Source organism: Dipodomys spectabilis, unplaced genomic scaffold (assembly GCF_019054845.1).
Source record: "Dipodomys spectabilis isolate Male_0828 unplaced genomic scaffold, ASM1905484v1 ptg000066l, whole genome shotgun sequence".
Classification (NCBI taxonomy): Eukaryota; Metazoa; Chordata; class Mammalia; order Rodentia; family Heteromyidae; genus Dipodomys; species Dipodomys spectabilis.
This window is the reverse complement of record NW_024870743.1, coordinates 9473864-9487447: the sequence shown is the minus strand read 5'-3', so window position 1 is coordinate 9487447 and position 13584 is coordinate 9473864. Positions and strand designations below refer to the sequence as shown.

Genomic DNA, 13584 nt, shown 5'->3' with positions numbered 1-13584 from the left:
AAATGCATGTTGTAAATTTTATAAATGGGATCCCAAACAACAACAACCACCTCAGATACCACATATTATAAGAATAGAGAGTTAATTCTGTGTTGGCCAACGATCTAACTTGAGCATTCTTCTCTTCATACTTCCCCTTAGCCTCCCGTACAGGGATACAAGTTAAAAGACCTGTATGAATATCCAGGTATGAACAACATGTCTATGAGAGACCTTGTTCACAAGATGATAGGTGGTGAGGTTTAGGATAAACTCTAAATGTGTTCACAGCTAAATTTTTACCAACTTTACTCCTCATAGTATGTCCTTTGCTATGTCTTTGCGCCTGCTTCTTGCCTTCAGAATTATTGGTTTATATTAATCTTTTGTTTCTGTAATTCAGTGCAGTGCTTCAACAATATAACATGTACGCATGTTTGTCTTATTACCCGTTTATTGATTTATTTAGTTGCTATTACAGTAATGAAGGAACAGTCAAGATGGTTGCTCAGTCTCTGAGGATGCTTGGTGCTATGTGGAAACGGCATCTGTGGGCAAAGGGATTAGATGGGGAGGGGGGAAGTATCCGAAGTCAGCCTAGTTTGGGTCAACCACAATGTGAATTGTCATGAGAAGCCACATTCAGGGTGCCAGTGTTCCCAGTCCCCCCAAAATAGCTCTTGAGAACCGAGCTTGCTGGTTAGCAGCTGAGCTGCTGTAGAATGCCTTCCGTATCTGCCTGCTGGCTAGGGTGGTGAAGCAGCTAGAACTATCTAAATTCATGATCAAGGTGACTCACTGGCCCCTTGTCTTTTCTAAGTGTAGGTAAGAGGGAAAGAGAACAAAATAGAGAAAAAGAGCACTAGGTTTAAAGTGAAAACAATAGGAGTGAGAAAACTGCATTAGTCACTGAAGACAGAGTCTGCAAGTTTCTGACCAGGACGACTTCTGGACAAGGAATCAAGGCCAGGGGTTCTTAATGCTTATTTCCTGATTAAAAGTTACAGTACTCTGATTGTTGTCATTCCCTGTGGTGGTTCCAAACATGTAAGGGGAATGCTGTGAACACTTGTCATAGAGAACTAGGGAGCTCCTCTTTTGAGTTTAGAGAACCTTCCCCTGTCTAGAAAGGAACAGCCACACTCTAGGAGGAAAGTCACTCTTCAGTGTGACCACAGGGACCTCCTCATCCTTGGGGGAAGAGCAGAGGCTGTCACCTGTTAAGTTGAAGAGATTAGCAGCTTGGCCTTTGGTTGTGGGTTTTGTTCATTGCACACCTCTTGTGCTTTTGCACCATCATCCTTGATAATGAGAGACTGACCCAGAGACCAGTGAAACATTTATGATTTGTTAGTATTGTTAACCAGTCCACACTTTGCAGAAGAGATTTTTTCCATTTCCGTGGGGCAGTCTTGCTTTTAATTGCACACAGTGATGACAAAAGTATGTTGTTTTTGTTCCTTTGCTAGTATCTTTTTACTGTTTGATTCTGAGCCATTGATTATCGACTGTTAGGTTTTAGGTATCACTCCTGTAAAATGAATGCGATCCCTTTATATATCCAATATAATACATGTAAGTGTAAGATGATTTAATCTGAGAAAATACCTTGTATTAGTTTTGCTGCAGTAAGAAATAGCCCCTCGGGCTGGGAAGGTGGCTGAGTGGTAGAGCGCTTGCCTTGCATGCCTGAGGCCCTGGGTTCAATTCCTCAGCACCACATAAGCAGAAAGAAAAAAGCCGGAAGTGGAGCTGTGGCTCAAGTGGTAGAGCACTAGCCTTGAGCTGAAGAGCTGAGGGACAGCGCGCAGGCCCAGAGTTCAGGCCCCACGACGGGACCCAAAAAAAAAAAAAAAAAGAAATAGCCCCTCAATCCCAGTTTTTCATAAGAGTAAACATGCCTTATGCCACATGTCATGACTGCAAGTAAGTGTGGCCCTGCCCCACATTTCTTCCTGTTGAGAAACCAGCTGTTTTATTTATTCAGTTAATTTCAGAATATGTCATATTCATGACAGTCATGACAGTGAGCAAAGTGACAGAACATGAGACAGCTGTTGATATTCCTGCTGGGATATGGCTTTCTTTATTCTACTCACATTGCACTTGTGAGACAGAGCAGATGTCCACCTCTCCCATGGATCCATTCCCTCTCCCATGCATTGGTACATGCAAGTCACCTGCAACCAGTAAGGCTTTGGAACTTTTAAGAGTGGAGAAAATAATGTACTCGACCCCCAAACTGTAAACCTATTATACACCATGTGAGCATTATGTTCTTACTAAAACAGTATCATATAAGGCATTGAGCCAATCACTGGTGCTGATCTTTTGATGGGAATATCATCTTAACATGCAACAATTCCATGATAGAAAGAATTGTGTGTCATATCCCCAGATCTTAGGGGAAATCTTGTAATCTGTCTGGGAATGTATACTGCTGCTCTGAATACATACACGGCTTTTAGCTGCTTTGGTATTCTGGGAACCTAAGAAAGTCAAATACATTTGGTCCGCCATATCCATGGCTACCTACAGATCCAAACAACTACATATGAAAAATGTTTGAAAGACGTGTCGCCTTGTTGCTAATGTATGTGTGTCAGTTATATCTGTGCTGAACATGTGCTGACATTTTCTTTGTCATTGTTCCCTAAATCATACAGTTTAACAACTATTTACATCGCATTTACATTGTTGTAGGTACTTTAGGCAATCTACAGATGATCTAAAGTAATAGAGAAGATGTATGCATGTGTGGAAAGTATATATGTAAGCATTATTCTATCTTACAGAAGGGATATGAGAATCTTTGGATTTAGGTGTCCAGGGAGAAAGTAAGTTCTTAAACCTATCTCCAGAGGTATTGAGAAATGACTGTATATTTCAAGTCGCCATAGACTACTTCAGATAAGAACATGTGGCAAAGCATTATTTCAACTACGCCCTAGGGAAATGCATATTTGTCATTTTATTTTATTAATTTTAATATTATTTGTTAATTCAAGTGTAATCATACATCTAGAGCCCTTTTCTCCCCACTATGATGGAAATTATGTCATCATATCTAAGAATCCTACTGCTATAAACTCCACTCAAGGTCCTAGGCATTGTTGATGAGCTATATCCTCGACAGGGATCAGTAATCACATTGTGGTTTTCCTAGTCATTGTTGTGTCTTTGAGACTATCCAAATCACTGAATGTTGTGGATATATTTTTCTTCATTTTGGTTGTGCTTATGCTGTCATCCTGGAGAGCAATAGTGACTTTTAAAATTTAGAGACAAGAGTACCAATTCAAGAGGACTTGAGGTCAGGAACAAAGGCCTCTCAGTAGTCTCTCTCTCCTCAGTGGAGTTTCTCTCAGGCAGATAAGACCACGTAGGCCATGGCCTCTCTACTCACTGGCTGTATGGCTTTCAGCAAGTTATTAGATCTGGCTACATAGACAGCATTGGTCACATCTATGGAATAGGGATAGCAATAATAATATTTTCCCTTAGAAATTCCCTTAGAATTTCATGATCTATGGCAAGCATTTGGAGCTCAGGTAGTCAGGGACACTGCATAGGAATCCTGGTTGAGCAAGATTTCAACTCAGTTCCTGCTTGAGTCTCTGTGCGTGGGGATGGCTTGGGCAGGAGTTTCTCACAGCAGTGCTCATTTGAAGCATAAGAAATATTCACAAGGACCTTGTTTGTCTGTGTTCTGGGCCTCTGGATTGTGTCTCCCATGATGGACTGAGATGGACAGTATATGAGGGTTCATGTGTGTGAAGTATGGCTTGGTAGACACGTGTGGAGCTGTGACTAAGACTGAGAGGTTCATGGAATTCCAGGGGAGACTGACAATGCAGACAAGTGCCTTGAGTTTCCAGAGGATGTGCAGTAGGAGACACCTTTTACACAAATTCTCTGGGAGCCATGGCATGCCATCATTTCCTTCTAAGATCTTGATTAGATAATATCCTCAAGGGTTGGTGTGAACTGCAATATGAGCTTGAAAAAGCACAATGTCATCCTTCTCTTTATGCTACAATTGTATTACAGAACTTCTTTTTTTTTTTTTTAATTTGTGCCAGAACTGGGGCTTGAATTCAGGGTCTTGTGTTCTCACTTGGCTTTTTCACTCAAGGCTGGCACTCTACCACTTTTGCCATACCTCCACTTCTGCCTTTTTGTTAGCTAATTGGAAATAAGAATCCCATAGATTTGTCTGCCTAAGTTGGCTTCGAACCTTGTTCCTCAGATCTCAGCCTCCAGCTAGTTTACATCTAATTTTAACATCTAATCCTTTTATCATCACCATTGACAGATAACAGCAAGATAAAATAAGCTTATATAAAATGTTTATTTAAAAGTTTGTTTAAAATAAAATGGTATATCTTAGTAATCGGAAGGAAAATATAAGCCTCATATACATGTTAATCATTTTTTAAACTTCTGTTGGCTTTGGGAAAGCATTGTATTCAGTTGTGAAAATGTTGTTTGAGGGAAGGAAACTGATTTTCAGGTTCAGCATATTGTTTTCCTCAATCTTCTGACCAATCCTGGGAATTACATCCTACCGTTTATGCCTATTTAAAGGAACCAAAGCTATGTGGTATATGCATTTGGCATAGGTCATACAGAAAAGAAATGGAGAGATCCTGATTTGAACCCTGAGTGTGGCATGCATGCATCCAACTCAGAGTATAGACTCTTGACATGCATTGCATAGGACCATAGTCAGTGGCAAGTTTTAAGTAGTTTTACAGAGGAGTTTCAATTCAGCAAGTCAGATGATGAGTATAGTGCATCTTGATCAATGTCATCCCTTCCATTGTCTCATCTCTAGCAAATGCCTCTAGATAATTCTATCAGTTAAGCCTGATAGATTCTAGATTCTATCAGTTAACCTTTTCCAACCATGCCAGGGTGAGGAGAGCAAGGTCAACTGAGGGCTTCCTTGGCTGAGTCACCTCCCAGTTGAGTTCTTCCCACCCATTCCTTGTCATCATCCGCTTAAACCAAGGCTGATTGCCTACACTTTGACACTTCAGAGCATGTGCAGTGATTTCAGGGCTGTCATACTTAGGCTGAGTTCTTCTATTCATTCATTCATTCACTCATTCATTCATTTTCATATTTTTCCTTCTTTTTATGTTGGTCCTGGGGCTTGAACTCAGGACCTGTGCACTGGCCTTGAGCTTTTTTGCTTAAGGCTAGTGCTCAACTACGTGAACCACAATTCTAGTTTTGGCTAGGTTTTTTTTTTGGTGGTTAATTAGAATAAGAGTCTAAACTTTCCTGCTGGTTTTGAACCATGATCCTCAGATCTTAGCCTACTGGATAGCTAGGATTACAGACGTGAGCCAACAGCATCTGGTTGATTCTCATATTTTTTGAGTATCAAGTTCCTAGCACTGAGCAAAACGAAGTTACTGCTTTTATGTATGTGTAGCTAACCTGTCTTTCTGTCTACCTACCTACCTAACTGTCTGAGGCCTGTGATTAGATAGCACCCAAATGACAAAACTTGGACTGAGACAGTCGTAGATTTCAGAACATACTCTAGATCTGCTTAACACTTAGACATTTGTTTATTATTTAATATTTGAATGTATATATTTATTTTTCCTTTATATCAAACTGGTATGATACAGGAAACAAAATTCCACTCACTAGTTTGCATTATCACAGTTACTGACTGTAAAACATCTTTTTAAAGGAAGACTATATCAGATGTTGTTTCATTGCTTGAACAACTGACATATCTTCTGTTATCTGGTGTGTATTAGACTGAATTCTTCAGAAAATTATAACCAATAAGAGCTATATGGAGATATACACACATATATGCATACATATATAGAAAGGGGGATGGGAGAGGAAGGGAAAGAGGAAAAGATATTACTGATTTAAGGAATTAATTCACAGTTTCAGAAGCTCAGAAGTTTTGAGACCTGAAATTGACAAGACTCAAAAAGCTAATGGTCTTGTTTCAACTTGAGTCTGAAGGGCTGAGTGCTAAAAGGAAAAATAGTCTAAGTTCTAACCAAATCTAAATTCAGGAGAAGTCTGATTTCTTAGCTTAAAGATTGACAACAAGAGAACATTTTCCCTTGCTGTGCATTTTGTTCTGTTTAGGCCTTCAACAGACATGTGGGGGAGGGAAATCTACCTAATCAGACCCAGAGACATCCAGACTAGTATTTTACCAGTAACTGGGCATCCCTGGACCAGGCAAATGGATGCATAAAATGAACTAGCACAGAGACCACTTTAATGAGTATAATAGAAGTTAAGAAAATGAAAGGTTACCAAGAGGAGGCTCCAATACTTAGCCAGGCTTCCTTGGCCTTACAAGAGGGCTGGAGCCTGCTTGCCCTAGGGCCACGTTGCTCCTTGCACAGACCAACTCCTCTAGATTCTTGAGATTCTTCCTTTGGCCTATTTGAGCACTTTCAGAACAACATGTAAGCAGGAACCAATGCTTCTGGTTCTAAATGCTGTACCCTTGCCCAAACCCAAGATACTTCCTTGCTTACCTTAGCAAATATTTGTGGAATAAATAAACAAGTCAAGAATAGGTGAGTTCATTCATCTAGAGAGGCTCACGAATGCCAAACCTAAGTCATTTGTAGTTTTTGTTTGTGGTTTTGAAACTGCTGGCAAAAATGAAAAGAATGCTGGTTCTCATAGACAGATTCTGCTTGCCCGCTAACACATCTGCAAGTTCAATTGAAATTTGACTGCTCAATGAAAGAGCAGTCTTTCATTGTTGTTCAAGTCTTACTGTCAGGGTCTCTATTAAAAACAGTAATATATATATTATATATACACACACACATATTTGTATTTTTCATCTTGATGTTGATCAGTTTGCTTCATGTGTCTCATATATATGAGATATACCTAGTATGCTGCTGGCCTGATCTCTAGGAAGTTCTGTGTGTGTGTGTGTGTGTGTGTGTGTGTGTGTGTGTGTGTGTGTGTGTATGAGTGCATGTGTGCATGTGTGATAAGTGCATGTGTGCATTGTGTATAAAGGCAATCTACACCTGCTTTGTTTTTCTACTCTACTTTCTTCTTATTTCCCATAGCAATAATTGACCCCCTTCCATATTAAAGACTCCCCAAAGGTAGAGGAAAGCATGCACAGCGATGCTAAAATCGTCTTCCATGTGATTATCTTTGTGTGGCCTCCAAGGAAGTTACTTCTGGAGCCTAGTTAATTCCTAACTTTAATCAGAGCCTGAAAGCCCATAATCAGACTCTGAACTTGGTAATGGCAAGGCTTTTCACAAACATCTGGGAAGAAAGCTTTTGATGGACAGCAGTAGTTAAGCCCAGCAGCCCAGTTAACAGATGCCTCCAGAGCATCATGATGTAAGCAGACTATGTAGCAGGAGATGTGACTAGCTCTCCAAAGCCACAATAGAGGAGTCTTTAGAGGGTCTTGCAAATTCCCACATAGCTAGGTGGCTGTTGGTGTGATGATCCCCCTTCTCTCTGAAGGCTCCATGACTCAACTTGCCCTTTACAAGGATGGACCTCAGAGGAGCATCTCTGTGATTCCCATTGTAACCCCTGTTTGGGACAGATGGAAATGGCAACTAGCAGGGTGCTGACCCTATCTCACACCTGATCTCTAGTCTTAGTCAAGGCACAATAGCCAAGTCTTGTAAGTGAGACATGTCCTTTACCCCTCCTGGGCCAGCAGATAGATGAACTTGATTTCTGTTCATCAAAAATGTCGTTGAATGTCTGTTGGCGGTCACGTGCTGTGCCAGGCAACTGAGGGAGTCATGGCTCCTGTGCTTTCTGCTTTGAGGACCAGCTGATAGAGATCTGTATTCTATATGCATGTCAGAAAATTAGCCCTAAAAGAAAATGTTCAGAAGGCATCATTTCTTTCTCTTTATTTATTTATTTTGTTGGGCTTGGGACTTGGACTCAGGGCTTCTGAGCTGTCTCTGACTTTTTTCACTCAAGGTAGTGCTCTACCACTTTGAGCCACAGTGCCACTTCTGGTTTTCTGGTGGTTAATTGGAAATAGTCTCATGAACTTTCCTGCCTGGGCTGGCTTTGATCCACAATCCTCAGAGCCTAGCCTCTTGAGTAGCTAGAATTAAGACATGAGCCACCAGTGCTCAGTTGATCATTTATTTCTTAATCCATCAAAAAATACTTTAAAAAAGCACTGAGTTTGGATGATCAGGATTGACATGAGCAGAACCATGAAAGCCTGCATAAAGACTGTTCATTTGTAGAAGAATATAGATGGTATGCTGGATAATGTCATTGTAATATTGTGTTGAAATGTGTAAAAACAGAATATGATTACATTGTGGACAGGGTGTTGATAAATAGTTATTTGTCAGCTTTAGTATGCTTCATTTACATTTGACTCTTTTAGCAAAAGCTTATCTATACGTCAAAATCTCTTGAATCTTTGTCTGGTCTGGGCAAGCCTGAAACTGCTCAGTGGTGCTTCAGTGGTGGTTCTGAATAACTCAGGCAGGTTTTAACAAGACTGTTGTATGTGAGGAAGACCATGTCCTCCGGCCCTTTCGTCTCCAGCTCTGCCTACAGGTGCCTTACATCATTACTTGAATATCATTGTTTAAGTTACATTTCAGAGACAATGGGATAAAACCATTCATCCATGCATCTGACAAATATTTCTTGAATTCCTACTTTATGAATGTCAGTGAAAATATCAATAATAATTAACTTTTAAATGTTAAAGGGATATTAATAATAGCAATAGCTAAGATGAATGTGATAAAATAACAATGTAATATTTATTGAATAGAAAGATAATAAAATATAAATGATAACCTTAAGGCACAAGTAATAAGGTAATGTTTATTGTCTTCTAATGTATACTGAGGCCAGGGGGAGGGATGGGACAAAGTAAAGGGAGTTGTGACAGCAGGGGAAGGGGTGCAATTGGAAGACTGATCTGGATTGTTCTTATCCAGATGGTAACATATGAACAAAACTATTAAAGATGAGGAGAAAGGAGGGGAAACCTGGAGGAAATGTTCTAAGTAGAGAGAATATTCAGTGTGACGGATATGTTTGAGGAACAGCAGGGAGACCAATATGGTAAAGCCCAGATAACAAAAGGAAGAAGTAGAGGGTGATGTCAAAGAGGCCCCAGACAGGGGAGGATTTGGGCCCTTCGTCTGAGGGAAAAGGGGCTTACCAAAGAGCTTTGATCCAGGGAGGGTCACAAGGGCATGTGGATGCTACCAGTGTCACTCTGACTGCTTGAGAGAAGTAGGCCAATGAAGTCAAGAATGGAATTTTAGCTAGGCACCAGTGGCTCACACCTGTCATCCTAGCTACTCAGGAAGCTAAGATCTGAGGATCGCAATTCGAAGCCAGCCAGGGCAGGAAAGTCCATGAGAGTCTTATCTCCAATTAACTACCAGAAAACTGAAAGTGACATTATGGCTCAAAATGGTAGAAGTCCTAGAGTGCTAGCCTTGAGCAAAAAAGCTCAGAGACAGCACCCAGGCCCTGAGTTCAAGCCCCACAACTGACCAAAAAAAGAGGGGGAGAGGGGATTTCAGGGCCCTGGTGCTAAGAGAGTCCATCTGGACCAAGGACTGAGGGTCAGGGAAGGACACTGGGTATGTGTAAGGTAAGGCCAAAAGAATTCCCTCCAAAATGAGGAGGAGGCTAACATGACTCAATGTGTTTGTCCTGGAATTTTCATGAGCTAAGATGAAGAGGTAGAGTAGAGAGGTTATTTTACATAGAGGCAAAAATAATGCTGATGGGAAGCTGGGAAGCTTGAAATTGTAGCACTGGGCTTGGGACAGAATCTTGGGAGGAAATAGAGAAAATAAAGAATAAAAGCTAGAACTTTTGGGTAGAGATCAGATGAACAGAACCTTGGAAAAGAGAGGCTGGGCTTCACTGCTCATCAAAGGAGGAGCGTCATTGGAGATTTTGCACAACTGAATGATGATGGGGTAATAGCTTCACTGCTCAGGAAGTATGTCCTGGCAGAGATGGTAAGGACCTAAATCAAGGCAGCAGTAAGAGTAGGGGTGGGCGGATGGGGGAGTCCACAGGTCACAACATTGAAAAGCACATGGCCGTGCTGTGGAGCTGGAGCTCTGGTCCCTCATGAAAAATCACATAAGCCTTCTGAATACAGTGGCCTTCGTCTCTACCATCACATGTACTTGTGACCCTCACTACTACCATCTTCTGAACCCTTGTGTGTTCAGGCTTCACTGGCTTATGACATGAAGCATATTTCTTTTGGGAACTCCGTGATGAATACAATTTCTGCTTCAAAGGAACAAAAGAGCCTTGTACTGAACTCTCACCTGTACCACGCCCATTTTCATAAGGTGATGTTCAAGCCTCAGAGCTGGTGCATCCCCATCACCTCTGGCTTCTATTGTCTGATCTTTTCTTCTGCTTGCACTTGCTCTCATAAGTGCATTCAGCATTGTCAAGAACTGTTGAGCTAAAGCAGTTCCTGAGGCCCAGAGAGCGCTATAGGTGGTGCCACCCATAAAAGGGACAAAGGAACAGATGGGCCTATCTACTTCAGCTCCATAGTGCAGGGTGGACTCAGGCAGCCAGCCTACTCATTTTCCCTAGAAAACCAGCAGTAGGACTACAGCCATCATCCCAAAAGATGGAAACCCATTCAGTGCCCTAGACTGTCTCAGCCCTCAGCAGAGGATGCTGAGACACTGCAAGTCATAGCCCTGGAGAGCCCAGACTCTCTCACTGGTTCCTGGAGGCCGGAGGGCAGCCGAGGGAAGGAAGGACCTGGCCTGCAGTCAACTCCGGTGTCATCCCTGGTCTTGTGGCGGCTCAGGGGAAGAGTCTCTGTGGCAGGCAGGGGAGGTTGGCTTCCTCCTGAATCTGCCCATAAAAGGATAAAAGTGCTGCTATCTGGTTGGCATTGGGTAGGATGGCTGATGATAATTTTTTTTAGTGTGGATTTTTTTCTCCCTTTCTGCAAGGATGTGTGCGCATGTGTGTGCGGGCGTGCCTGCGTTCACAGTTTGTAGCCTGTATGTGCTAACAGATGGATCCAGCCTATCTTTTATCCGGTGTTACAAAAGATAAAACTGAAACTCAGTGACATGTTGCCTCTTCGGTTTAAGAAAGAGGGGGAAAATTATATATATATATATATATGTATATATATATATATATATACATATATATATATATATATATATATGCTGTACAAGGGAAGCCCTTATGGTGGAAAAGAGTGATCCAAAAATCTCATCTGGCATTGCTCAAACAGCAAATGATTTTTCCTCCTTCCCCGTCTTTGACTTCTCCAAAATATATGATCTCTTGTCAGAAGTAGGGCAAGCTTTAAGGGAGTCATGAATTATATATCACGGTAGATATCATTACCCAAGAGTCTTGAACAAATGCCCACGGTTTAAATTTTACAGGCAGCAGTTTCTGTCATTGCATTCGTTCTGCCTGCAATGGGCTGGAGAAGCCTTTTACAAAATGCACCAGATGAAGAGGTTATGCTAATAAGGGAGATTGTGCAATGATTGGGAATGTTCCTTTGTGAAAGGAGGCTTTTATTCCCCCCCCCCCCCCCATTACCACCACTGCCTACACTCCAGGTACTTAGTTTTGGCCATCTCTTTGTCTTGCCTTATATCAGCAGGAGCCAGAAATGGCCCTGGTAAGAGCACTTTGAGAGAAGGTTGCTGAAATCCTCGGGGTGTCCTGAGCCCATTCTTTCTGGCAAAGGATTTGCTATTTCTTCTGAATATCAAATCTCTTTTTGCATGTCTATTTATTCACCATGATTTCAAAAGGGCCTTGTGAGAATTCTCCTTTTATCTGAAATTAGAAACACTCATGGAATAAATAGGAAAGGTAGATTTCAGAGTCTTGGTATTGTGTCTCCTTACTGCTAATGGCAGTGTCAGAAAGCTAGCCCAGATCCTGGGTGTGAGGAGAGACAGTTTAGAGAACAGAGCCGAGTAGAACCTTCTAGACCTGAGAGCCATGGCAGCCAGAAGTAGCCATCTCAATTTGTTCTAAATGGGAATTTTGAAGTTCTGAGTGTCCCTTTGTTCAGCCTTTAGAGGAGCTAGGTATAGTCCTGTATGTGGGCTTCTCACTTATTTTTAATCTGTAATAATCATGAGTTAATCATTTCACTTTATTCTCATAACACTTTGGGGATATGGAGTGTGCATAACGTTTGTGTTCCATTTGAGAGATAAAATAACTGGAAGTCAGAATGGAGAAGTAGGGAGGGATGGGTGAGAATCTTGAAAGGGGTGACATTGATCAGGATACATTGTATTCACAAGCTGCTTTGTTAAAGGGCAACTCCTTTATACAGCTCCTTAAAGATAATAATTTAAATAAATAAAATATTTTTAAAAATAATGGAGAGGGGCTGGGAATGTGGCTTTAGGGGTAGAGTGCTTGCCTAGCATGCATGAAGCCCTGGGTTCGATTCCTCAGTACCACATGAAGAGAAAAAGCTGGATGTAGCATTGTGGCTGGAGTGGTAGAGTGTTAGCCTTGAGCAAAAAGAACCTCAGGGACAGTGCCCAGACCCTGAGTTCAAGCCCCAGGACTAGCAAAATAATAATAATAATAATGGAGAAGCTACTTAGCCTTAGTCACTATGGAGCAAAGATATATATATATAGATATTAATATAGATAAGAGACCTTGACAGTGTAAATACTCACATGATACGCAGATCTCATGACATCACCCCTTCCATATCCATCATAAAAGGTCAAACCTACATTCAGAGTGTGGATTCCTTGCTGACTCGCACTCCAGTGCTGGGCACTAAATTCCACCTGTGTGGTGGGAATAGGGCTGGAGAAAGCTTCCCAGAGTGACCAGTGACTGCACTGCATGGCCCCTAGCCAGGCAGTTGGGACAACATGAGGATGCGAGGGGAGGGAGGTGTCAGGCAGAAGGCTCAGAGCAATAAACACAGACAGATGTGACAAAGCTCCTGATGTGCAGAGCTACATGTGGCTGGGTGTGGCAGGAGTGGAAGAAAATGGATGGGTGGAATGAGGTGAGGTGGGAGAAAGGCCTGGACTGAAATGAGAGGCAGAGGCTGAGAAGATAGCAGAGGGCCTGGCACCTTCCCCACACGGGGACTTCCGCCACAGTGGCAACTGTCACGCTGTACTTAATTGCCACTCCATGTAGCGTTCTCTTTTATGAGCTGCTGGCAAATAACAGTGAGGTGCCAGCTTTGTTCTCAGAGGTATAAGAATTACAGGAAGCTAGTGAGGGGTCACAGGGCTAGAGCCACTGAGATTCTTCCTCCCCTTCATTGTCCCACTGTCTGAACACATCTCAAAGACTCGGCCCACCAGCTGGGGCTCTGTAATTGTCCTGTGTACCCATCAGGTGTGCAGCCACACGCTGATCCCAAGATAGGTCACAGCCGCCATCCTATTCATCACCTCCCATGCCTCCCACCCCTCCAGTCAGAGCTCAGCACTGAAGGTGACTTCCAGCATCTATGACATCTGATCTGACTCTATACCAACACAATTGCTGGTGAAAAACCAAGCTGCACTGTTAAACACGAGATTTAGAATTAGATACCTCTGCCTT

At 42.1% G+C, this 13584-nt stretch overlaps 1 protein-coding gene across 2 annotated transcripts in view; it reads left to right on the top strand.

Annotated features, from left to right (window-relative positions):
• Nucleotides 1-13584, top strand: part of Cyria (CYFIP related Rac1 interactor A) — a 94253-nt gene that overhangs the window by 15559 nt on the left and 65110 nt on the right. The gene's annotated exons all lie outside the window — the stretch shown is intronic.